Raw genomic sequence first — 26,317 nt, 5'->3', positions numbered from 1 at the left:
GCACGAATTTCGTGCACCGGGCTTCTAGTGTTTAATAAGTGAAAGCAAATCAGACACCCACGTCAGTATTTTCTGCAGACTAAGCAATAAGATAACTCCTACACAGAACACTACAGGTAATGACATACACTTACTTGCTCAGAGTTTTCAGACAAGCCGTGTTGTTTATCAAACTGTATCTCCTAATATTTAATACAGTCCAATTAGTGATTGTAGTTCTCATATAATATTTTAATTACAAGTATCTTATTGAGATAACTAACATTCCGACTTGTTTCACTGACTTTCCAGATTAGCAAAATATATTCAAGAAAGAAGAGCAAATAGTGAAATGAAAACTTAACATGACAAGTTATTCAAGGAAAAGGAAGTAAAGATTAGAAGGGGAACGTGAAGGATCACTGGGGTGGAAAATCAAAGCCTAAGCATTTGTTTGGAAGAAAACAAATCAACTATGAATTTCACAAATTAAAAGTATATAAATTCAATACAATATAAATGTTTTGGAATGTAAAAGCCAAGATGAAATGAAAAGGTCTATAAACTGTTAACTTTTGGCCTTAAATAGTACCAACTTTTCTGATCAAAGAAGGCCTCAATAGTTAAGATTGTATTGCTTGATTTTGTTTTACACTAAGGGGGTGAGCACAAAGCAATCCCCCCCTTAATAAAGTTGACAATTGGCTTCACTCAGAACATTTTCAATAATGCACATTAAAAAATATTCTTAAAAATTGTTCTGCAATCCAAATATACAATAGCTTGGAAAACAATGTTAAAAAAAATCAAAACCAATGTAAAAAGATCAAAACAACTAGAACAGTACAGGTTTTATAGGGCTCTGACTTTAGTTTTCTTACTGCATCATCAATGTCAGAAATCTATTCCTTCAGCTGGCTCCATTGCTCAGGATTTAAAGAAATACCTTTTCTTCCTGGTTTCATTTCACCTTCTGGATCCATCCGATATTCTTTCATATCAGTTAGGACTGTCCCTTTAAAGTCCCCAGTGCTGATGGACCTCATCTTCCCAATCTGAAACATTATATCTGCTGCTGCTGCTCTGCTTAGAAGATGACAGGGCTCTTGAAGTTTCAAGTATTTTGCTTCTTTATAGGTTTTTATGAAGTAACTTGCTTTTTCTTCTTTAACTTTTTATCAACTTCACTGTCAGAATAGCTGCCAGAAGAGTTTGAAGAAACAAGCTCCTTAGATTTAGGGAGTGCTCGGCTCTTGAAACCAAGGCCCTGTGCTCACTCGCCATGTACCCACTCCTTAGTTTTTCATCCAAACTGATGGATGGCTCCTTTCAACTTCTATATCTTTATTTTTAGATACCTTCCTTTCTATATTATATTCTACTAGAGCAGTGGTCGGCAAACTGCGGCTCGCGAGCCACATGCGGCTCGTGAGCCGCGGTTTGCCGCTCTGGTTTGCCGCTCTGTTGACTAATGAGTTTGCCGACTACTGACCTAGACTCTCGATTCCAGTAATTACAGGCTCTTGTTGTTCCTTGTGATTAAGCCCTTATTCCAGTGGTCAGCAAACTCATTAGTCAACAGAGTGGCAAACCACGGCTCGCGAGCCGCATGTGGCTCACGAGCTGCAGTTTGCCGACCACTGTACTAGAGGCCCAGTGCACGAAATTTGGGGGTGGGGGATCCCTCAGCCCAACCTGCACCCTCTCCAATCCGGGACCCATTGGGGGATGTCCATCGGGCCTAAACCAGCAGTCGGACATCCCTCTCGCAATCTGGGACTGCTGGCTCCTAACTGCTCACCTGCCGCCTGCCTGATCATCCCTAACTGTTCTCCCCACCTGCCTGATCACCCCTAACCCCTCTGCCTGCCTGCTTGATCGGATCAACTCTAGCCACCTCTGCCTGCCTTCCTGATGCCACTAACTGCTCCCCTGCCAGCCAGATTGCCACTAACCGCTCTGCCTGCCTGCCCCTAACCACCTCTGCCTCGGCCCAGCCACTGTGGCTTTGTCCAGAAGGACTTCCGGAAGACATCGGTCTATCTGGTCTAATTAGCATATTACCCTTTTATTAGTATAGATACCCAGACATGCTAACTTTTAAAAAATTAGTTGTAGTTCCATAAAACAGTAGAAATTATTTTTATTTCCTTTGCACACACCTTCCTTTCAAAATTATCTCAATTTTGCTTTGAGAATTTAGTAAGTCCCAAAGTACACATGGCATGACACATAGTAGGTCCAGCTTAGATATCAGCTCCTCAGTTTTACTTCCCCTTGACCTTCCAGTACCTTTTAGAACAAATGCAATGACTGCTTTTTCTATAGAACTCTGTGTTCTAGGAAAGTAAGTAAAACTCAGTTTCTCAGACAGCAGGTGGCAGAGTTAGGAGGTCTGTCCAGCTCCAAATCTCATACTCTTTCCACTGTTGGAAGTGAATTTATCCACTTAATTCGTATTCATTAACTACTCCACAAGCTCTTAATGTCCTCTAATTTGTTTCTAGACCAAGAGGACCCATTTCATTCAGAAACAAAAATTACCCCTGTTTTACTCCCTCCTCCTTTTACATGGATTAATGACTAGAAGTGTGAAAGTCCTGAAAACTAGATTCTTTAACAAGTTTCTTTCATATAAACAGTAAGAATACTGTATTAGGAAATAAATGACAATTTCCTAGGTAAGGTCTTCCTAGAAAGTTCAGTAACCTTTTACCTTGAGAAGTTACATAAACCTTATAGAAACTAATTTTAATCTGGATCAGAGAAGAAAAACATTTAATTGGACAAACTGCCTTCTGTTATTCTAGATTACAAAAACAGAAGTCAGGAAACAGGCCTCTAACTAGATTTAGAAAATTTGATAAGAACAAAATAAGAATACATGATAGTAATAAATGATACAAAACTTAATCTGACTAGTGATGCTTTGCCATATAGATTCCAAATTTACTATAGACAACATCAGTTTTAGGAAACCATCAGTTCCTGGTCTCATTCTGTGGGGTGATTTTATGCATAAGTTCAGGCTTGATCATGCCTCACAGCCCCCATCCCTACATACCTTGGGTAACATAGCATATCACTTAATTTAAAAATATTTACTATCGTTAATAATTTTTAAAAATATGCATGTTTTTATTGACTTTTAGAGAGAGAGGAAGGGAGAGGGAGAAACCCCCATGAGAGAGAAACTGCCTCCTGCAAGCCCCGTACTGGTGATCAAGCTTGCAACCCAAGCATACGTTCTGACCAGGAATCAACCACTGAGCCGCACCATCAGGGCTCATTAATAGTTTTGATTCAAATATAAATTATAGTCTAGTCCTTCTACCATTCCAACTTTTAATATAACTTGAAAAAGCACATTACTCTTGGCAGACTGGTAACAGTTGCCTACAGTGATTAAACACATTAATTTGAGCCATCAGTAAAGAAAGTTGCATTCACAGCAATCATGTAATGGATTATGCTATTAGTTCGTGGACTGTGTATGGTGCTCTGATTCAAGGGCTAATGCAAAGGTAGCATTGGGAAACGAAAACATATTTACTTCTAGTATATTGTTAAGTGAAGGGCTCAGCAGCTCCAGTAACTGCTCTTTTATTCAAATAACTGCTTATATTGCTGACTTTTATTTCCTTTAATTTCATGAAGCCATCATTAAATATGGAGCAAAAATACCAATTGTTTATAATTAGATAAGCTTGGCCACATTATTATCAGGGGAAAAGAAAAAAATATGTTTGTGGAATTGTATTAAAAACATGAATAATTTCTGATTTAATCCTGGGTTTTAGTTTATATTAATGAAGTATTTCTTTTTCTCATTAACCTGAATTTGAGTCATGAAATGAAAAGTTTTTCTTAATTTTCTATTTATAAAATCTGGAACCATGGTGCCTGCCACAAAGGAGCCATTTTTGTTGAATGAATATACTTGAAATCTACAAGTATATATAAATTTTGATTAATGATTATTGTCACCAATGGATTTTAAGGAGGACCAGCAGGGGTCTAAAGAATCTGTTAGGGTTGACATAAGCATTTATTCCCCAAATTTACAAAAATGAACTTAATATCCTGGAATATATTTAACTTAATATCATACCATCAATATGTCATTTTCAAGATATCTAAATGTTTGTTTTTGCCCAGCTGGTGTGGCTCAGTGGTTGAGCATCAACATATGAACCAGGAGGTCATGGTTTGATTCCCGTCCAGGGCACATGCCTGGGTCGCAGGCTCGATCCCCAGTAGGGGGTGTGTAGGAGGCAGCCGATCAATGATTCTCTCTCATCATTGATGTTTCTATCTCTTCCTCTCACTTCCTCTTCGAAATCAATAAAAATATATTTAAAAAATAAAAAATAAATGTTAGTTTTTATTAAGCAACATAATGAAAATTAATTATTTTAAAAAGAATTACTTATATCCTAAATCAACTGGGTCCAGTCTTTTGTAGTACATTAGTTCTCCACTGTTATTTTTCAAGACTTTTTTTCACATTTGGATGAAAACACCAAATGCTACTGATAAAGTTTCATGATATAAAAATGTCTAAGGTTTAGCCAAAGTGTTGCTCTCTATGCCATGAAGATTAGGATTGGGGGGCTACCTGCAACTCTCTCAGTATGAAGGCCATAGAGACAGACCGAGCTTGTGGCAATGCAATGTCCAGTTCCAACTGGCCCTCCGCAGTCAGTGCCAATCCTAGTTTGCTCTTCCTGGTAGTGTCAATAATTCACATTCTAGTGATATAAATATTGAAGGTAGATATGCAAATCATCGTATTGGGCCACATGAGAGAGGCAACTGCTTTCTCATGATACTTTAGTATTTAACAGACTGACCAAATATTTATGGTGTTATGCTATAAGACAGATATTACATTTCACGGAGTGTATGAAAATGTCATAAAAATATTACAGCTTAGATGCATATATGCATAACCCATGGACACAGACAATAATGCAGTTGCCCTGGGGGGATGGAGGGAGTCAGTGGGGGGGGGGGGATAAAAGGGACATATGTAGTATTTTCAATAATAAAGATAAATTTTTTTAAATATTATCAATAGTTTCTCTGCCCTTAACAGTAGATGTGGAAAATGAGACAACCCAAAAATTATTATAGGAACAAGTAAAATGTTATTGGTGTTGTAATAGGTATAACGTGGTATGGGGATTAAGGAAGAAAATAAATTACATTTTATTGTGGTGACTAGGTAAGCAGAATATTGCATTTAGTTGGGTCTTAAAAGTTGAGTAGAATTTACAGATGGAAATTTAGGAAGGCATATTTTACAGATGTAATTTATACCTGATATAAGAGGTATTGATTAGATGGTTGATTTTGTATTCTCTGGATAAAGAGAGAATATGGTTTTACTACAGTTTACAAAACATTTCTATACATTTGGGGAAATTATGGAATCCATTGCCAATATTACTGATTTTCTGGGGTGGTTCAGTTAAGGAAACTTTAATACGCCAAATCAGATAATTATCTAGCTGCTTTCCAATTGAAGTCTAATCTTTTTTTTTTTCTGCCTATATTTAGACGATTCAATTGTTCAAATCAAGAAGATTAGGAGAGGAACAGAAGGATAATTTCAAGTTAGTCAGTTCTGCTATTTGTTAGCTCTGGTAAATGTTCTGGTGCAGAAGGTGATCGGAAATAATAATCTTTGGTAATTGTCTATGGGTAACGTTAAGTGGCAGAATGCTGCATCCGACAGCAGAATGTTGCATCTGTCGCTGTTTCCATGACTCCAAGATTATATTTCTGTATAAAAAATAGCTTTATGTGAGTTCCATAGTTTGGAGTCCATTCACACATCTGTGTATTTTAGTTATCCAGGCTGCAACCGTCCTGCTTTGCAGTGGATAAATGAGAGCTATTTTTAAATCTATGTTTATGTTCCCTCAACTGACACTCCTTGAAAGAAAAAATTAGCAGTGCTCCTAAGCATCCTTAAGAGCTTTACTTTGGTTCTTTAAAGAAAACTTTCGTTTCCCTGTTTTCAGTATAATTTCTGCCTGTTTGCAATTTGATCACAGGGTCAGAGTGTTTTCCAAGAGCTCATGTTCTTCTATACTAATTGACTAAATATTCAGAATCCTTTATTGTGAAGGGCCAAACTGAAATTCTTTACTGAAGGACAATAAACAGGTGAAGAAGTAGCCTACACTTATAGAGAATAAGAGAATAATTTGAAGATGCCACTTTCCAAAAATGTATCTATTAAATTGATGAAATATTTATGTTCTAGTAGGATTATTAATAGGACTTGATAAATTGACTTTAAAAATTGTATTAAAGACCAAGTTGCTAAAATTAGCCAAGACTTTAAAAAAAAGATGAGGAAGAAAATAAAAAGAGAAAGGGTTTGCTCTACAAAATATAGGGACTTATAGATAGGTCTTAAAAGCAAACAAAGTGCATGTTATTGACACAATGACAGAAAAATCAACAGCATAAAACAAAATAAAAAATCTAGAAGCAGATAATGCCTATTTGGAATTTTGTCAGAAGACAGAGAGGATGTAGCAAGATCAAGTTTAGGAGTTGGATTATTCAACAAATGAGCTTGAATTAATAGTTATCCATAAGAAAGAAAAACAAAATAAATCTCTGCTTCACACCATCATGAAAATGGAAGTTTAAATGGATTAGTATCTTGCATTTCAAAATTAGAAATTTAAAACTTTTAGAAGCAAGTACATTAGTATATTTCTTAACTTGTAGTATGAAACAATTTCTTAAACAAGACACATTAGTATCAACAACAAAATAATTACTACATTTTAGTTCACTAAAATTAAAAACTTTTAAATATTAGAGTCACTGTAAACAAAGAAAAATCAATGTTCAAAAGACACACCCCTCCCTCTCACCCCCCTCTCAAAAAAAACATACACAAAAAAACCCACAACCAGGAAACAGGGCAAAAGATGAATAGGCATTTTACAGAAGTATGAAACATATATGATAAATATACATATATCTAATAAACATAAAAAGACATATGCCAGCCCTACCTGGTTGGCTCAGTTGGTTGGAGTTTCATTTTATACACCAAAAGGTTGAGGGTTTGATCCTGGTCAGGGCACATACCCAGGTTGCAGGTTCAATCCCTGGTCTGGGCACATATGGAAGGCAACCAATCTATGTTTCTCTCTCACATTGATGTTTCTTTCTCTCTCCCTCTCTCTCTTTTTTTCTCTCTCTCTCCCTCCCTCCCTCCTCTTTCTCTCCCTCTCTTTCTCAAAACAATAAAAACATATCTTCAGGTAAAGATTTAAAAAGGCATATGCTATATTATCAGTAATAATCAGAAATATGCATATCACGCCCATGATGTGTTCATTTTATAAGCATTGATTGTAAAAGTTTAATGCCCAAGATTTAAAATAAATATACATCAGTGACAAACTCTTTCAATGTGTGAACATTCCTGTTAATGTGAAGGTGAAGAATTTTGGAATATAGGAGTTAAAAATTTATATGGCAAAGGGTTGGAAGAGTTACCTGTGAAATCAGAGGATTATGGATGACATTCCTTTTTGGGTAACTAAAAGAAGATTTTTAAAAATTACATCTGGAAAAATATGAAAAAACTCATATCTCAGGGTCTCTTCCTTTTATGTGCTATGTTTTCACTGAATTGCTTTTTAAATGTCAGAGTGATTTGTTGCCCAAACTTCACAGTGTGGCTCCTTTGTGCAGGTAACTCATTACTTACAACTGCTTAATGTGCTTGATTTAAATTCCCAGAGTTAAAATAAGATATTGGTTTACGAAGGAGGCATTTGAAAGCAGCATAAACTGTGAAGAGGTGTGCATTCAGTGTGAAAGTAGGTGTGCGTGTCTCTTATCTTGAAGGTAATTAGAGTTGCCCAAAGACAGAAAATCAATGCATTCTAAATGAGAATAATTTAGTTGTTATTGCATTGCATAAGCATAAAACCACCAAAAGAATATCTAGAACTGTATACATTCTCGTCATCTTACTTAAATAATGTCTATTGCAATGTCAAATGATGAGCGCTAAATTAAGTTAAAAATGCTAACAGGACAGATGATGACACCTAATCAATATGTGCAAAGCTTCTGTTGGAACCTTAACGTTCCATATGAAATAATTATTTTTGAGTAACAACTCTGTTTAAAGTAAGTTAACATCTTTTACATGGAGACCTTTCCCCTCACAACATTATTTAACAATCTAGCCTCGAGTCATGTTATGAGGAATGCTACACAATTTTCTTATGGCTTATTCTCCAGCAGAGGTTGCTAGGCACAATTGTTGAAGGGCATGAACTAATGCTACATGAAGGGTGTCTTTAAGAACCCACCCATCCAGTACAGAACCAGTACAGCACATTCTGACTAGGATGCAGCAGTGGAGTGAACTTTGCAGCCAGAAATAAGCTCAAATTTTGTATTTTCGAAAATGATAGATAATTATCTCACCTTTTAGCAAAGTTTCTCTTATATCTATAAGTTACTGAACTAAAACTCCTCTGGACAAATATAATGTACTAGGGGCCCAGTGCACGAATTTGTGCACTTTAAAAGGAACTGAGGGCTGCAAGGATCCAGTGGGCATAGGGGCGGGTCTCAGCCCATCATCTGTGCCCCAGCCCGGCCCTTCCTGCTATTGCCACTGGTCCCCTGTCTACCAGCAGCCCCACTCCTGCTGTCACCGTCGCTCCCATGTGCTGATGATGCCAGCCCCGTTCGCACCCACTGATGGCGCGAAGTGATTGGGGCCAGCACCAGCAGTGGGTGTGAGCGGCAGCTACTGCCCAGATCACCCCTCAGGAGCAGGGGGAGGTGAAGAAGCCCTGAGGGGCGATCAGGGCCAGCAGCCGCCGCTCACACCCACTGATGGTGCCAAGCAATTGGAACTGGCGCCGGGCGCCAGCAGTGGGTGCAAGTGGGGCCATTGCCAGCAGTGGATGCGAGAGGTGGCTGCCGGCTCCAATCACCCCGCAGGAGCAGGGGGAGGTGGAGAACCCCTGAGGGGTGATTGGGGATGGCAGCTGATGCTCACACCCACTGATGGCACCAAGTGATCGGGGCCGATGCCAGGTGATGGCAGCAGGTGCGAATGGAGGCTCTAGCACCAGCAACAATTTTTCAGTAACCACTAGAGGCTCACCCTGATGACAGCGACTGGCACCCCGCCTTGGTCTGGAGCCCCCACTCACTGCTCCACCATCCCACTGCGGCTGACACTCACCATGTTCCACACGTGCCCCCTGGTGGTCAGCGCACGTCATAGCGACTGGTTGTTCAGTTGTTCTGCTTTTCAGTCTATTTGCATATTAGGGTTTTATATATATATATATATATATATATATATATATATATATATATGGACTAGAGGCCCGGTGCATGAATTCGTGCATGGGTGGGTCCGGCCGGTGGGAGGGGATGCGGGAGATTGGCTCACTGTCCTGCCCCCAATCAGGGGTGGGGGTTAATTGGGGATGGGGCTTCCTGAGGGGAGGGGCCGCGGGAGGTTGGCCGGCCAGCTCTGTCCCCGATCGGGCCAGTTGGTCCACTGCAGTGCACATCATAGCTATGACCAGTCATTCCAGTTGTTCTGGTCATCCTGGTCATTCCTGTCACTTGGCTTTTATATATAGATGACTTTTATATATATAGACTAGTGGCCCAGTGCATGTAATTCATGCATGGGGCGGGGGGAGGGCATCCCTCAGCCCGGCCTGCACCCTCTCCAATCTGGGACTCCTTGGGGAATAACCGGCAGCCGGACATCCCTCTTGCAATCTGGGACAGCTGGCTCCTAACCGCTCACCTGCCTGCCTGCCAGATCACCCCTAACCACTCTGCCTCCTGGCCTGATCGCCCCCAACTGCACCCCCTACCAGCTTGATTGCCCCACTGCCCCCGCCCCCCCCCCCCCCGCCAGCCTGCTTGCCCCCAACTGCCTCCCCCCTGCTGGCCGGCTCACCCCCAACTGCCTCCCCTGCCAGCCTGATCGCCCCCAACTGGCCCCCTTCAGCGGCCTGATCATCCCCAACTGCCCTTCCTTCCTGGCCTGATTGCCTCTAATCTCCTCTACCTCGGCCCTGCCACCATGGCTTTGTCCAGAAGGATGTCCAGAAGGTCTCTCGGAAGGTCTCCCAGTCTAATTAGCATATTACCCTTTTATTAGTATAGATTTTTTAAGAACAGCACAAGGCTTAATCAACAGTATACAAATATAGTGTGTATTTTTCAAGCACAGCAGATGCATATTATTATTTGTAGCCTTTTCCCATAGTTTTTGTTTGTTTATTTGTTTGTTTGTTTTATTCCCTGTTCATTTACTCAATAATTACTTACACAGACAATTAACAGTGTTAGGACCTGTGGCAACAATGGTGATCATGGTCTCCACCTTCATGGGTCAAAGCATCTAGTGAAAAGGACAGCATGAAACAAGAAAGCAAATAAATTAGTATATAATTTAAAATTATAGCAAGTGGTATAAAGAAAACAAATAAGATTTTCTTTAAAAAGAAATATAAATGGGAGATCTAATTTAGATAGAAAGTTAGGAATATATCTGTGATTATGATATAATTGAGAGACATAGAAGCATGGAACAGACTGTGGAATCTCAGAGGGAAGGCAGGGGAAGGTGGGTGGGTGGGAAGAGACCAACCAAAGAACTTGTATGCATATATGCTTAACCCATGGACACAGACAATAGGGTGGTGAAGGTCTGAGGTGGGGATGGGGGTTAGAGGCAGGCTAGAAGAGGTGGGTGGGGGGGAAAAAGAGGACATATGTAATATTTGCAACAATAAAGATTTTTTTAAAAATAGAGATAGATATATTAAAAAAGAAAAAGCCATTGAAAATGCTGGGTGAAGTGTTGGAGGAGGGGTAATTGCGTTGGTAAGAAGATCAGCATCTGCAAAGATCCTGTGAGGAGAGTAACAGAGCAAGCTCAAGGAAAGGACGGTGAACAGGAAGGAAGATAGGACACAGTAGGTGATGAGGTTAGTGAGGACATTAAGCTAGAGAATGCAGGTTAACTTCAGCAAGCTAAGCACCCTGATACATGATCTTTTCCACGTAGGAAACTCATTTTCTGTTCCTCACATATTATATACTATACAACAAGTTCTTTCTGCTTTTGTAGGCTGGTCCTTGTCTGTCAAATCCACATTTTAGAAATAGGTGTGTGTATGAGTGTAGTAGTCTCCTGAGCTATTAGTAAACATTCTAATGAAAACTAATAGCATTAACTGATAATCTTAATGACAAATCATATGAATAGTTTTGCTTTTTAGAATGCATAGTTTGAAAGCCCTCTAAACTTTTCGGATGGAGTGTGTGTGTGTGTGATGGGTTTCAGAAAGAGAAAATGTGCAATTCTCAGAACAAGAGTCTAGCACTGCTCAACACATTATATCCCTGTGATTGCTTTATTATTCACTACTTAACTTAATGGAAGATATTTTAGAATAAGTTTCAACTACAGTAAAATTTCAAACATTGATGGAAAAGTTTGGCCATGATTATGGAAAGCAATTTGGAAAAATCTTCAGATCTTCAGATATTTAGATATTAGGAGAAAATAATATTTAAAAATCAAACTAATTATTACTACTTAACCCCTCTAAAGGGATAACATATTTCACATTAAAAGGAAAAGAAATCTTCATATTACTCCCCTTTATTCAGACAGAGATTAGAGAAAAGAAAAAGGTGAAATGTGGAAGTCTCTGCCAGCTCTTCCATGCTATGAAAGAAGGATGGGCATAAATAACCCATTGTTTTAGCAAAGGCATTGAGTCTTTAGACATGCAAAATTATGCTTGGAGTTTTGCCAAGTGCATTTTAGAGAACTAAATTGTCCTATATAATAAAGTGATATGAGTATCTATGAAGGAACCTAAAGGTGGGGGTTAACAAAAAGGTGGATTCTTAGAGTCTTGAAAGAAAAAGGGATCAGCAACCCTATGCTAGGAAATCACTCTGTTTTCCTCAAACCTTTAGTAAAATACATTCCTGTCACAAGTACTTTCTGGGTGTGCGAGTGTGTGTGTGTGTGTGTGTGTGTGTGTGTGTGTGTATGGAACCTTGTAAAGAGATTGAATTCATGTAAGTGAAGAATAGAGGGAAAATGATAGTCAAGGGCTGTAAGAAACAAGTAAAATGGAGAGTTCAAAAGTAACAAAAACTCAGAAGAATTAATGCTAAAAATAGAAGTCCCCTGGAAATTAACATGAAAATTTTGGCTAGGGCCCTTAGCAACAGAATATGGGTTGGGATAATCAAATGTCTCTTACTTTCTTAATTTCAAAGTAAAAGGTGACAACTGAGTTTCATTAATCAATAAGCAACACAAACTCTGAAGCTAGAATGAAATCACCCCTCTAGTCAAAGGTAGAGCTATCTTAAGGATAAAGCAGCCCTAATAATCAGTGTTACTTTCTTGCACTAAAACATATTCCTCTTCCCAACGAAACACTCCTCTCAGAGATAATAGCTTAGATACACCTTTGTTTTACAAAACTAAATATAGTCTTACTATGTGATCCAGAGATTATATTTTTAGGTATTTACACAAATGAGTTGAAAACTTATGTTTACACAAAAACCTGCACATGACTATTTACAGCAGCTTCATTTATAATAGCCCCAAATTGGCAGTTTTAAATGGTTGGTATTACTGGGGAGGGAGAGCATCACCTACCCACCCCCAACCCAGTTTACCATTCTTAAGTTCTGACAGCTGGACTAATAATAAAATTTACATAAAACCAGATTAACAGGAGCAAAAACAATTGAATGTGTGCACATGGGAGAATCATGAATGATTCTCAGAGAAATGATAAACCAACCAGGTGCTTTATACTTTTTAGACAATGAAACAATACAGTTGTGAGGAACTGACAGGACAAAATGTTAATACTCTTTACAAAGGCATCCAAGCAAGATGTAAGTATTCATTAGTGAGGTATCGAAACAAAGTTTGGGTGTGGGCAGCAAGAAGAGACAGCAGGTTTGCTTAGACAAGCTCTTTGGCTCTGGACTCCTTAACACTAGTAATAAGGGTGTTTCCAGGTACAGGGAGGGCACCTTTCACCTGGCAGATTTAGCTCCTTCTTTTAGGGGGACCTTGAGAGAGAAGTCAGAGTGTTCTTTATAACCTGGCGCTTCTTAAGTAACTTTAATTCAAAGTAACCAATATGCCAGTGTGGGGCAGCTTACCCTGGGCCTGGCAGCGTTTTCTCTGCTCTTATTAAATTCCTTCTTATCTATAATAATAAAAGCGTAATATGCTAATTAGACCAGACAGCCAAACAACCTTCCGGATGTCATTCCAGACATCCTTCCGGACAAAGCTGCAGCGATGGGGGCCGAGGCAGAGGTGGTTAGGGGTGATCAGGCAGGCAGGCAGAGTGGTTAGGGGAGATCAGGCAGGCAGGTGAGCAGTTAGGGGCAATAAGACAGGCAGGTAGAGATGATTAGGGGTGATCAGGCAGGCAGGCAAGCAGTTAGGGGTGATCAAGCAGGCAGGCAGAGTGGTTAGGGGAGATCAGGCAGGCAGGCAGAGGCGGTTAGGGCCGATCAGGCAGGCAGGCAGACTGGTTAGGGGTGCAGCAGGCAGGCAGGCAGGTGAGCGGTTAGGGGCCAGAGGTCCCGAATTGCGAGTTGGACATCCCCCGAAGTGTCCCAGATTGTGAGAGGGTGCAGGCTGGGCTGAGAGACCCCTCCCCAGCCCCCCGGTGCACGAATTTCATGCACCGGGCCTCTAGTTACAGATATAATCATGAAAATTTTAAGAATTAAATGAAGGCAAGTAGAATAGTGAGGCTTGGGAATGGCATATACATTCAAAACATAGAAGAGGAAATGAGGTCTCAGAAAGAGTAAAAAACAAAGTTGAATCTGTTGGCTATTAGCTATTATCATTTTGCTTTAATCTTTTCCACCCTTCACACTAAGTGGGTGACTAGTTGACTGTAAATTGTTGGAGATTATTTTCAACTGAGCATTCCTCTTCCCTTCCAGGTTCTGAACAACTAAGAATAATTATGAGAAGAAAAAATGGGGATCGAAATATCAGTCTATAAAAGCATAGTGTAAAAAGTATAAAAGGTAAATTAGAAAAAAAACATTGGACTTGAAGTCAAAATGAAGAATTTTCTTCCTCTCTTGCCCCTAATTAAAGATAACTCTGCTCCAGGAAGTGTCTGCATTATCTCTCAGAGGCACATAGAGAAGATGGAACACAGAAAGCAGAGACGTGGCTGGATCTGCCATTGGTTGGATAGGCAAGACCGATCCTCTGTGTTTTTGTGTTAAGTGCAAGATACAATAAAACAAGAGAACAAGACATGAGACAAAAATGCATGGGCACTGATAAAAATCTCATTCCAGGGAAACAACCCCTGTGTGGTTTAAGTGACTTATTCCTAATTATCCTTCTGGTCTGCATTAGTTTATGACCCATTGGTAATGCAATTGTCCAATTTTCCCCAGAAAAATAATTCATTCTCTTTGCCTGGATAGAGAGTTGGTTTATCAGTTATGTGAACTGAGGGCATCTAAAATTGTCACTGTACTTTAAGACTGTTTCTTCTTGTTTATTTTTAAATAAAAACCAGGAATGAAGGATTTCCCCACTTAAATTAATTAGAACTTATTTACTAGGCTAAAATCTATACAAATAATATCCTCTGTGATTTTCTGTATTATTTAACTGGACATTAATAAAAGGGCCAGAGTCCAGCAATCAGTTCATATTGAAACCTCACAAATATTTGGTGTTTGCATACTTAATTATTCTATTAAAATGAATTGAAATAGCTGTTCAAGAAAAGCAAACAGTTCTCCCCAGTGTGTAGGTGGGTAGCAGTTTAAGTTAGTGGCTGTCTAACAAACTTGTCATTTTGTCACTTACTCACAAAAATAGACACCAGCTAGTTATTTAAACAGTCCACCAAATCAGACATGTTATTTCCAATGCATCTTCTACAAGGAATTTATTCCTTAATGTTAATTAAGTTAAAAGCCTTAGGTCTTTTTAACACTGTACACTTCACCAATTAAATTATATTGACTATTGTATGTCATTATCCATGACAACCTATTACTGTGACTATCCCAAATATCATTCTTTGTTTCATCAGTTATTTTTTTAAAACTTATTAGGAGTTAGAATTTTTTTAGTTTGTTCAAAGAAAAAATATTAACATGTAAGTGATATTTTATTTGAGTATTCTAATAGTAGTACTTAATTCAAGGTGCTTTTAATGTGCACCCTAGCCCCCATTCTCTAGTGATTATAATTTAATATCAAATAGAATTGGACAAGATAATACTAAAAATCAGTCCATTATAAGAAAAATTAAGTTTTGGATGACAATATATTAGCAGAGAAAAATTAAAATATGGATTTAAAATTTTTCAAGATTTCAATGGTGAATTTTAGAGACAGGACAGGCAGTGTTAGGGAATGAAGAGGGTCCATAGGAGAGGAATGCGTATGTGAAGAGCAGAAATAACTCCAGGATGCCAGAATGCTTTCACAGAGGATAAAGAAAAGTCACAAGATACCAGGAAGAGGGAGACATATTTTCACAGAGGATAAAGAACTGCCACAGGATAAGGGAAGAGGAAGGAATACATTCACAGGGGCTAGAGGAATGTTGCAAGTTAAGGGGCACCACGTGTTCTTTGGACTTTAAAACTGACACTATGTAGCAGAATGACCAATGAGGAAAGCACAGGGGTCCTAAATTAAGGAAGGGTCCAATTAGAAAGGGTCAGGTTCAGACAAAGAACTGCAGCATATATAAACCGAGACAAAGGGGCATGAGACAGATTTTTAGATTTTTTTTATTTTTCCCATTAGAGCAAGAGGGCAGGTTTTTTCTATTTGGGGACGCCTCTCCAGGGGGGTTCCCCTTTGGGGAACTCTCCCAGGAAGTTTGTATATACTTCCAATAAACTTCCACATTTTTATTAAAGAAGCCTTTAGTCCACGAGTTTATTCTTCAAACTTTGTAGGGCAAGGACCCACGGAAGAAGAATCTTCACCCTGAACCCCATGTTTCAAAAGTATCATAAAAAACAAAATGAAGAATATGTCAATCTGATGTCCCAGGCAGCTACTAGGTGATGAATGGGTGTGTAGTGTATATAGCACCAATAGGCTGGACAAAGGGGTGATTCATGTCCTGGGCCCACAGAGCAGGATGGCATGAGATTTTGTACTATTCAGAACTGCAGAAAATGTAAAACTTATGAAATGTTTATTTCTGGACTTTTCCATTTAGTATTTCCAGATTGCAGTTGACAGCAGGTACCTGAAACCATGGAAGGAAAGTGAAACCATACATAAGAGGGAACTAATGAATATAGTGTTTCCTAAGGTATCCACAGTTTTATTTCTACTCCTTATATTCTGGTTAGGTACACAGATTTATGTTTGTAATCCTATCTAGTTGCATTTATTTATTTATTTTTTAATTTCTTAAAATGTGGAATATATTTTAATAATCTGTTTAAGGTTGAAAGTTTTTAATAATCATCTACATATGGTATTTTGATTAAAGTTGTAGCTATTGTCCTATTTTATTGACTCTTTGAAAAACCATCTTTTTCTTAAAGAGCCCTCAGTTATAAAATATGGATTTACTACTTTTCTGAAATAGCCATAGTTACTAATTCAATAATTTAATAAAATACTTTCCTATACATAACTGAAGACAAAATGCTCATTTGCATATGTCTCATTGTATTCTTTTGGGTGAGTGCACTTTCAGGGGGTTGTTTATTTTAAAAGCATTAGCCAGAAATCTCTGAGTGTCCTTTCTAGATATCCACTAAACCAAAGGAGAGAAAACTAAATGGCTATTTTTGAAGCTACATAATGAAGAAAGAATTTCCCTATGTAAACCAAGGCTATCAGAAATCCTTGGTATTTAAAAGCTCTTCTAAAAGTTCACAGTCAAAATTGTGGCAGAAAATGTGAAGTATTTTCCCATAAATAGTTCCATTTATAAAACTAAAATATTAACTGTTGTTACATGAACTTTAGAATTTCAAAAAAAAAGTTTATTAAAATTCATGAGTATTAATGGTATCTTCCCAGCTTCCAAGCTAACATTATAAAAAATATTTCCTAAATTTTAATACACTAAATCTAATTTTCTCATCCCACCTATCCATAACATCATTATTGCTTTTTTATTTACTGAATTTTGAAATAATTTCTTTTCCTTTTTGTTTTCCCCAATTATTATTGATAATGATGATTGTTCAAGCATATAGTTTTTTCTTTCTAAGTTTCTATGTAGAGTTATCAAATTTGGATAATCATTGATATATGATATGCTAGAGAAATGCCAAAATAATTTTATTTTATAAAAGTTGACAAATATTGATAGACAGCTATGAAAAGGGCAAGCTGATATGAATTTTTATTTAACTTACCAATTGCCATTTTTAAAGAGCAATTTAGTGCCTGAAAAAAGAAGTTAAATTATTCTAGTTTATAACTGCTTCCTTAATGATGCTTGTTAAGTAACATCCATACTTTCAGGGAGAAAAAATGAGGTATTTTTTTTCTTTACATTTTAAAGATTCTAAGGCACATATTTAACCTAATTTCATGGCCAATGAAAAATGGTAGGTTTTAAATATTATTCTATTAAGTCATATAATTTATCATAATGGTAAAATTAAAGATCTAACTTTAAAAATAACTTGTCAATTTTAGTTATATAACTTTTTAGTATTATAGCACTTGTTAATTTATTTGCTAAAACAAGTAAATAAATTAGTGAACATAAAGTTCTATATTTAAATACAATCTATATATATAAAAATCTAAGTAACCGAACGACTGAATGACCAAATGACCAAATGACTGGTCGACCAGTTGCTATGACGTGCACTGACCACCAGGGGGCTGACGCTCAATGAAGGAGCTGCCCCCTGGTGGTCAGTGTGCTCCCACAGCCAAACTCCCGTGGCTGGCCAACCTCCCATGGTCCCTCCCCCCAGCCAGCCAGCCAACCTCCGGTGGTCCCTCCCCGCAGCTGGCCAGCACCCCTATTGGCCCCAATCTGGGGGTGGGGGTGGCCCGGATGGCCAACCTCCTGTGGTCCCTCCCCCCAGTTGGACAACCTCCTGTGGTCCCCCCACCAAACTGGCTGGACCCTCCAATCAGCCCTGATTGCCAGCCAGGCCAAGGGACCCCACCTGTGCATGAATTCATGCACCAGGCCTGTAGTCTATATATGTAAAAGCCTAAGTGACCAAACAACCAAACGACCAGTGACTGGTCGCTATGACGTGCACTGGCTACCAGGGGACAAACGCTCAATGCACAGGATCGGGCTCCCTCCTGTCTGGATTGGGCCTGTGGAAATTGGGCTCCCTCCTATCTGGATCGGGCCTGCAGTGATCGGGCTGAAACCAGCTATCTGACATCCCCCGAGGGGTCCCAGATTGCAAGAGGGCACAGGCCAGGCTGAGGGACCCCACCTATGCACGAATCTATGCATCAGGCCTCTAGTATATATATAAAACAGAATCACTTGATAGTTTCTAAAGTTCACCTTCTTTTTTGAAGTTTCTTGGTAATTATTATGGCTTCAGGAATTTTGCTCAACATCAGGGAATTCTCTGTAATAATGACTCAGACCACCTAAATTCCAGTCTGTCAGTTCCTTTGTTTCAATTCTTCAGAAAACTCCAATTAACTGACCTCATCTTTCTTGATATAAGCCTCACAAATTATAGTCAACTATATAGTCCATGGATCGTCACCATTGTGTCAGGGGCCTCTCCTACTCCAGGGAGCCATTAGTGTAGGGTCTTGTGATATAAAATATACCTGCTGCCCTTCAGAAGGCCCTGATAAAGGCAGTTTTCTCTAGGGGCTTTCATCAGGTAAACATTTAAACAAAGCCTATTGCATTTCTTTGCATGGCAGTGTCACCTAGTGAAACAGATTGGGTTGCTGATTATAGTATCCCTACATTTGACACTGAGCTTTGTGACTTTGAGCAAGTTACTTAAACTCTGAGCCTTAGTTTGCTTATTTATAATAAGCTAACTTCAGGCAAATTACTTAACTTTTAGATGCCACAGTTTCTTCATGAGTAAATGAAGACAATATCAGTATTCTACATCTTTTATGAACTAGTTGCTTTACATATAGTGATTACCATAGGCTTTGGTATATAGGGAACCTTCAAGCAAATATAGTTACACATATTAATGTCCAGAGAGATTTCTTACCCAGTTCTCTGGGTTCCAAGAGCTCTCCCTTGGGGAGGCCTGAAGTGCACAGCATAGTTTGTGGCTGGATAGAAAAGTCTAGCACTGAGGTTCATTTTTAGGAAGTATAAAGGTGCCTCACCCACCAGCAGCCTCCCATAAAGTGTTAAAGGGATGGTGTTTTGTTTTCTATTTGCTTCATTCCTCTCTTATCTAGTGAGCTCAGATGGGTAAGTGGGGTGTATTTGCTGGGTGGCCTTAAATATACACAAAAGTATTCCTTTGATTACAAGCGACTAGTTTGGAATATTTTAGTACAGCAAATGTTCTGTGAGATATGCAAATTTTCAATCCTTAATCTTTGTATGTGTGTTTATGCCAAAAAAACTCTCATTTCATTTTATCTATTTACTAGAGGCCCAGTGCATGAAATTTGTGCACAGGGGTGGGGGAGGGGGCGTCCCTCAGCCTGATCTGTGTCCTCTCACAGTCCAGGAGCCCTGGGGGATGTCTGACTGATGGTTTAGTGGGCCTAAGCCATCAGTCGGACATCCTTAGCATTGCCACGGAGGTGGGAGAGGCTCCCACCACTGCCACTGTGCTCGCCAGCCATGAGCTCGGCTTCTGGCTGAGCAGCGCTCCCCCTGTGGGAGCACACTGACCACTAGGGGGAAGATCATATGTTGAGTGTCTGCCCCCTGGTGGTCAGTGCGCATTATAGTGACCGGTCATTCCACCATTCAGTCATTTGCATATTAGTCTTTTATTATATAGGATATTTATCTAGTCTATACATATGCTTATACATGTCTGTATAGACAGTGTGTGTGTGTGTGTGTGTGTGTGTGTGTGTTTTCCTAGACCAGTCTGTGTATCTAGACAGCTCTGGAGACACTTCTGTTTCATAATATTCCTGCAAGCTTGGTTACTGTTATGGTTTCAGAAGTTGGACTAACCTGGTTTGACTACTCACACTTTCCAATGGAAACCACTCAGCTGGTATTCAGTAAACATATAACAAAAAGGATGACCATCAGTATCTGCATGGCCCTTGCAGAGAAAGAAGACTTTGGAATGCATCTTAGTTTAGAGATGCGGGTAACAAGCCCTGCGGGAATGATGCAGGTGGAGAGACTCACAGAGATGTGCAGAGAGTTGAATTGAAACTGCAAATTAAGGCTTTATTCATCGATTTCTTTGCTTCCTACATGTTTTATCTTCATTATGATCGTCAGGAGCCAGAACCTGCTAATGCTCTCCGTGGGGCGGAGAGGGAGTCTGTGCAGGGGAGAAGAGACGTTCACTCAGGTACCTTCAACTCTCAGGATAAAAGCTGAAAATGACAACACTTGTTGGCAGTATATGTCATTTCCAAAGGGAATTGTTTCTTTTTCAGTGTGTCACATACTTCATTCTAAAAATTTTCTGCCCTAAGGTGGTAAACACTTAAGCTACCTAAGGGAAATTTATTACATTAAAAAAAAGTGCAAACACATTTTTGTCATTGAATTAGTCTCCCTGGTGCATACTCCCCTGAAGAATAGAAGAAGTAGTTATTTGGGGCTTTGAGGGGAAAAATAAAAACATAATTTTCTTGTATATGTCTTTGGGGTACAGGACTCAAGTCACAGTTCATACAACTCAGGACATTTACCTACCCATTTAACAGTGTCTCCAGAAAAAAAAAGAATTAGTAAATTTTACTAGTCAATATTATAAAATGGTCTAAAGTTACCCCCAACAGCAGCAAATCACAAAAGAAAGACCATTCTTTTTCTCCCCAAATTACACATCTCTCAAGTGGGCTTTCCTACCTTTCTTTATTTCTCTAAAGCTCCCTTTTAAAATAACAGAGTTACACAATAACTTTTGAAGAAAATGTGATCTATCTTTCCCTGGCCACACCAGCCAGCAGAGGGATAAGGGGAGTCACAAAACCACTATTTTCCTGGTTTTTTTCCTTTCTTCTATTTTGAAGACCAATTTTCTTCAAATAGTGAATATGCCACAAGTCACCCCCGCCAGGCTACCATTTCAGCTCCTCTTCTGTTTCAGCTATTTTGATGGTGGGATGCTTAATTTTGCATGTCAATTTGACTGGCCACAGGGTGCCCAGATTAAACAATATTTCTGGGTGTATCTGTGAGGGTGTTTCTGGATGAGATTAACATTTGAATTGGTGGACAAAGGAAAGTAGATTCCCTCCCCAGTGTGGGTGGGCATCATTCAATCCATTGAAGGCCTGAAAGACTTCTCAGCTTCCACAATTGTGTGAGCCAATTCCTCATAATAACACACCTCTCTCTCCTTCATTGTGTGTGTGTGTGTGTGTGTGTGTGTGCGCGCGCACACACACGCTAGTGGTTTTGTTTCTCTGGAGAACCCTGAATAATACAAATAGTGTTGATAGGGGGGACCTACAACCTGATAGATAGAGCACCTGAATTAATCTGAAAAGTAATCATATTATTTTAAATCTTAGAACACATATACTTATGTGCATAGGGGGTTAAGTTTCTTATCAAGGCCTGTGCAAAGCGATTGAGGAGGTGACTCAGCTGGTCCCAGATTTGTTCCTGGACACATGAAATACTCCTGACAGGTCACTTAACCCTCTCAAGCCTTAGATTTGCTCTTTGTAAAGTTAGGAGTTGCATTGGAGAGCCCCTTTTGATTTGAAATGATTCCCTGGTTTAGATCATCACTTTTATTTTTTAAAACATGTTTTTATTGATTTTACAGAGAGGAAGGGAAAGGGATAGAGAGTTAGAAACATCGATGAGAGAGAAACATCGATCAGCTGCCTCCTGCAAGCCCCCTAATGGGGATCAAGCCCGAACCAAGTACATGCCCTTGACCAGAATTGAACCCGGGACTCTCAGTCCGAGGGCCAATGCTCTATTCACTGAGCCACACTAGTTAGGCTTTTATTTTTAATACTAGGAGCTCAGCGGGTGATTCGAAATCGCGCGGTGCCACCCACCCTTGAGTCGCCGGCCCCGCAGCAGCCACAGCCGCTGCCGGTCCAGCCCCGCATCCCTCTTCAGCCCTTGAAGCAGCCGCGGATGCTGCTGATCAGGCCCTCCTCCAGTGCAGGTGCGTGGAGGCCCCTGCCGCCCCACCCCTGACGCTGCATGCGCAACCTCCTCCTGTCAGGTCGACCCGTTACAGCATCCCAGTTAATTAACATATTTCTCTAATATATATATATATATATATATATATATATATATATATATATACATATATACATATATATATGTATATATATTACATTATTACCAAATACTATAATCATTTTCTGCTTTTTGTGACTATTAGAGAGTGAATGGATGTGTCCTGATGGTCACTCTAGTAATTGTTAACTAGGCCTCACACTCTTTTATTGTTGTGATCATCTCCCATCCTAAATGGGAAAAACAGGCCATTAGGAAGTAGTAGCCTTCCTCAAATTTATGTTGCAGAGCTAGGATTTGAAAACAGGTTGCTTAGCTGTGAAATCCTTGTTGTTTCTACTAAGTCTTTTTATGAATCACATCTGTGACTTTTTTGTGTTCAAATACTAAATCTGATTGCAATCCTCAATAGCATCATTATTACTGGGTAAAGATACTAAAACTTTATGACTACACACTTCACAACTCAGCTGCAGAGAAAGCATTAGAGTGAAAATCAGCAAGTACGTATTAGAGCAAACATCTAGAAGCATATGTCAATAGTAATGGAAACATACAGCCAACGCTGAGCATAGTAATCGAAACATACACTGCATACACTCCCATAGCTAACGGGCGATCTACATTGAGCATGGCCTATAGAAATACAATAAAATTTTAAAATATTAATCTGTTCTCTCTCTTCCTTATACATCTTGAGGCTGCCTTCAAGCAGTCAGTAGTACCAGTGTGGCTTTGAGGAGAAAGGATTATTAGACAAAGAGAGAGAAACCATTGGTATGCAGTGTTTTGGCATATAAAGTAAGCTGTTTAGAATGAAAAGGGCAATTCTTGTAGATAATGGAACATGGGGTCTATGGGGAGGATCCCTGTTGACTGTCCCTGGCCTGCACTAAGCAAGTGACAGCAGAGATTTGGAGTCCCTTCCTTTTTCAGCCTAAAGCTCGAGGCAGGATTACAAGAAGAACAAACAGAGAGAAAGGAATCCTTTACTAGTACATTTCTGGAGGAAGCTGAGGCTCTTCCCCAAGTGGCCCATTCATAAAACCCAACACAATCAAAATAGTTAAAGCTTTGATAACGGGAACTATGGTGTGGAATACCACCCAGGTTGCAAGCAGGGTTTTCTGGCCTGATGAACAAGGCAGACCAGAATAGCACTGCAAAGGCTTTGGAATATACACTGCCATTTGAACCACAGTCCACAAATGAGAGATGGATGTACATTCTGAACCTAAATACTGCCAACTGAGAAGAAAGATTTAAGTAGCAACCAGGGGCACAGAGTATAACATTCCAAATATTCAAACTGCAATTACCAAGAACCAGGAAAATCTCAAGTCAATTGAGAAAAGACAAGAGATAACAAGGCCAAGAAAACAAAGGTAGAATTATCTGCCAAGAACTTTAAATCAGATATTATAAGAATGCTCTAGTAAGCAATCATAAATACCCCGGAAACCAATGGAAAAAATAGTCTCAGCAAAGAAACAGATGATGCCATATAGAGATTTAAATGTGAAAAATAGCTGAAATTTAAAAACTCATTGGATGGGCTCAAGAGACCATATATTTAGAATACAGAAAGGATTCTCAAAACTTAAGAGTAAGAACACAAGCAACCTAATTTAAAAATAGGCAATCACTTAATCAGACTCTTCCCTATGTACAGGTGAGATAAGTACATGAAAAGATGTCCAACATCATTAACCATTAATTAGATGTAACTTAAAACCCCAACTAGATATGATTTTACAGCTACCAGAATTGCTGAGACATGAACTGCTTACTGTAGCATGCTGGGGAGGATGAGGAGCAACTGGATCTCTCCTACATTGCTTATGGAATTTAAAATGGTACAAACAGCCCTGGCCAGTGTTTCTCAGTGGTTGAGCATCAGCCTGTGCACCTAAGGTCAAGGGCATGTGCTTGGGTTGCAGGTTTGATCCCGGCCCTGGTCAGGGAGTGTGGGGGAGGCAACCAACCAATGTGTCTCTCTCACATTGATCTCTCTCTCTCTCTCTCTCTCTCTCTCTCTCCCCCCCCCTCTCTCTCTCTCCTCCCTTCCCTTCCAACTCTCTAAAAATATCAATGGGAAAAGTATCCTCGGGTGAGGATTAACAACAACAAAAAATGGTACAAACACTCCAGAAAACATTTTAAGTTAAACATGCATTTATCAAATTTCCAGAAATCCCACTCCTGAGTATTTAACTTAGAGAAATAAGAACTTGTGTTCATGCAAATCCCTCTACATGAATACATGGATATGACAGCCTAATTTATAGTAATAGTAAAAAACTGGAAACAACCCAAATATACTTCAATGGGTAAATGGATAAACAAACCAAGGTATATTATTTGAACAAAATACTACCCAACAATAAAATGAAACATGCTATTGATGCCTGCTACAATTTGGATAAATTCCAAGAAAATTATGCTGAGTGCAAAAAGCCAGTCTCAAAAGAATACATATGGAATGATTTCATCTACATAACAATCTGAAAAGAACAAAATTGAGTGATGGAGAACAGATCAGTGGTGCTATGAGGGAGTTCCTTTGTGGTGGTGAAACACATTATTATAATGATGGCAGTGGTTCCATAAATGTATGTATGATAAAATTTCATAGAATACACACAAAGGATGGCATGTAAAAAACTGAAAACTGATGAAATACGAACATGGTCTGCAGTTAATAGTATTTGTACACTAATATTAATGTCCTGGTTTTGACTATTGTACTATGGTTATTTATAATGTTATTACTGGAAGAATGTAGATGAAAGGTAAATGGGACCTCTGGAGCTTTTGTAATTTTTCTTTGAGCCTAAAAACATTCCAAAATTTAGGAAACATCTAAATCTCATATAAATATACTAGAGGCCTGATGCACGAAATTCGTGTAAAGGGCTTGGCCCTCGTAGCCCCAGCTTCATCAGGAAGGTCGTCCAGAAGGATCTCTGGAAGATTGTTCGGCTGTCCAGTCTAATTTGCATATTATGCTTTTATTATTATAGATAGTGATCGTGTATCAGATAATTATTTAACTTATTAATGTTGGTACTATCAAGCTGACAAAGCTTGTTCAAGAAGCCTTGAGAGACAGATGTTTATACAGCCAACTAATGAATGATGCTGAGCCGGGCCAGTGTGGCTCATTGGTTGAGCATAGACCTATGAACCACGAGGGTACAGTTCGATTCCTGGTCAGGGCATATGCTTGAGTTTCAGACTCAATCCCCAGTAGGGGGCAACCGATCAATGATTCTGTTTCATCATTGATGTTTCTATTCCTCTCTCCCTCTCCTTTCCTGTCTCTGAAAGCAATAAAAACATATTTTTTAAATGATGCTGAAATGAGATTACTAAGATACAACACTGTTTAAAAGGCAATAAAGTTATAATATTTGTATATATATACACTTTCACTTTTGCATCATTGTTGGGCAAAAAATCAATAATAGCACTAATTCTTGGGTGGAAATAGACCATAGGAAAAGCCACCTATATTAACCTATTTAGAGCATTCTAAGGGTCACACCTGAATATAATAAAACTGTGTTTAATAAATCATTAAGACAGCATTTCTAATTTGAAGAGATCAACCAGAGAACTTGTATGCAGATATATACAAGTGGATTCAGATAAGAGTGTGGTGAGGGCCTGGGGCAGTGAGGCAGGGAAGGCTAGATGGGTCAATGGAGGGGAAAATGGGACATATGTATACTTTCAACAATAAAGATTTAAGAAAAAAAGAAAAAAATTACTCTGTCTAGGGTAAAAAAAAAAAAAAAAAGGTGAAGGAATTAAGCAAAAATCCCCACAAAAAAACAAAAACAAAAACCAACTCATGGACAGACAACAGCATGGTAATTCCCAGAGGG

General features: G+C 39.1%; 1 pseudogene across 1 annotated transcript in view; it reads right to left on the bottom strand.

The window, feature by feature from the left end:
• Positions 1 to 785: 785 nt before the first annotated feature.
• The window catches only part of LOC307101071 (activated RNA polymerase II transcriptional coactivator p15-like), a 45,467-nt pseudogene continuing 19,935 nt past the window's right edge, over positions 786 to 26,317 (bottom strand). The window contains exons 2-3 of the transcript in view: positions 4,598 to 4,706; positions 786 to 1,231 (exon numbers count right to left, since the gene is read on the bottom strand). The product of the transcript in view is annotated as an activated RNA polymerase II transcriptional coactivator p15-like (transcript). The remainder of the gene's footprint in view (positions 1,232 to 4,597; positions 4,707 to 26,317) is intronic.

This window comes from Cnephaeus nilssonii (genome assembly GCF_951640355.1).
Source record: "Cnephaeus nilssonii genome assembly, chromosome: 6".
Classification (NCBI taxonomy): domain Eukaryota; kingdom Metazoa; phylum Chordata; class Mammalia; order Chiroptera; family Vespertilionidae; genus Cnephaeus; species Cnephaeus nilssonii.
This window is presented reverse-complemented; position numbering and strand designations above follow the sequence as displayed.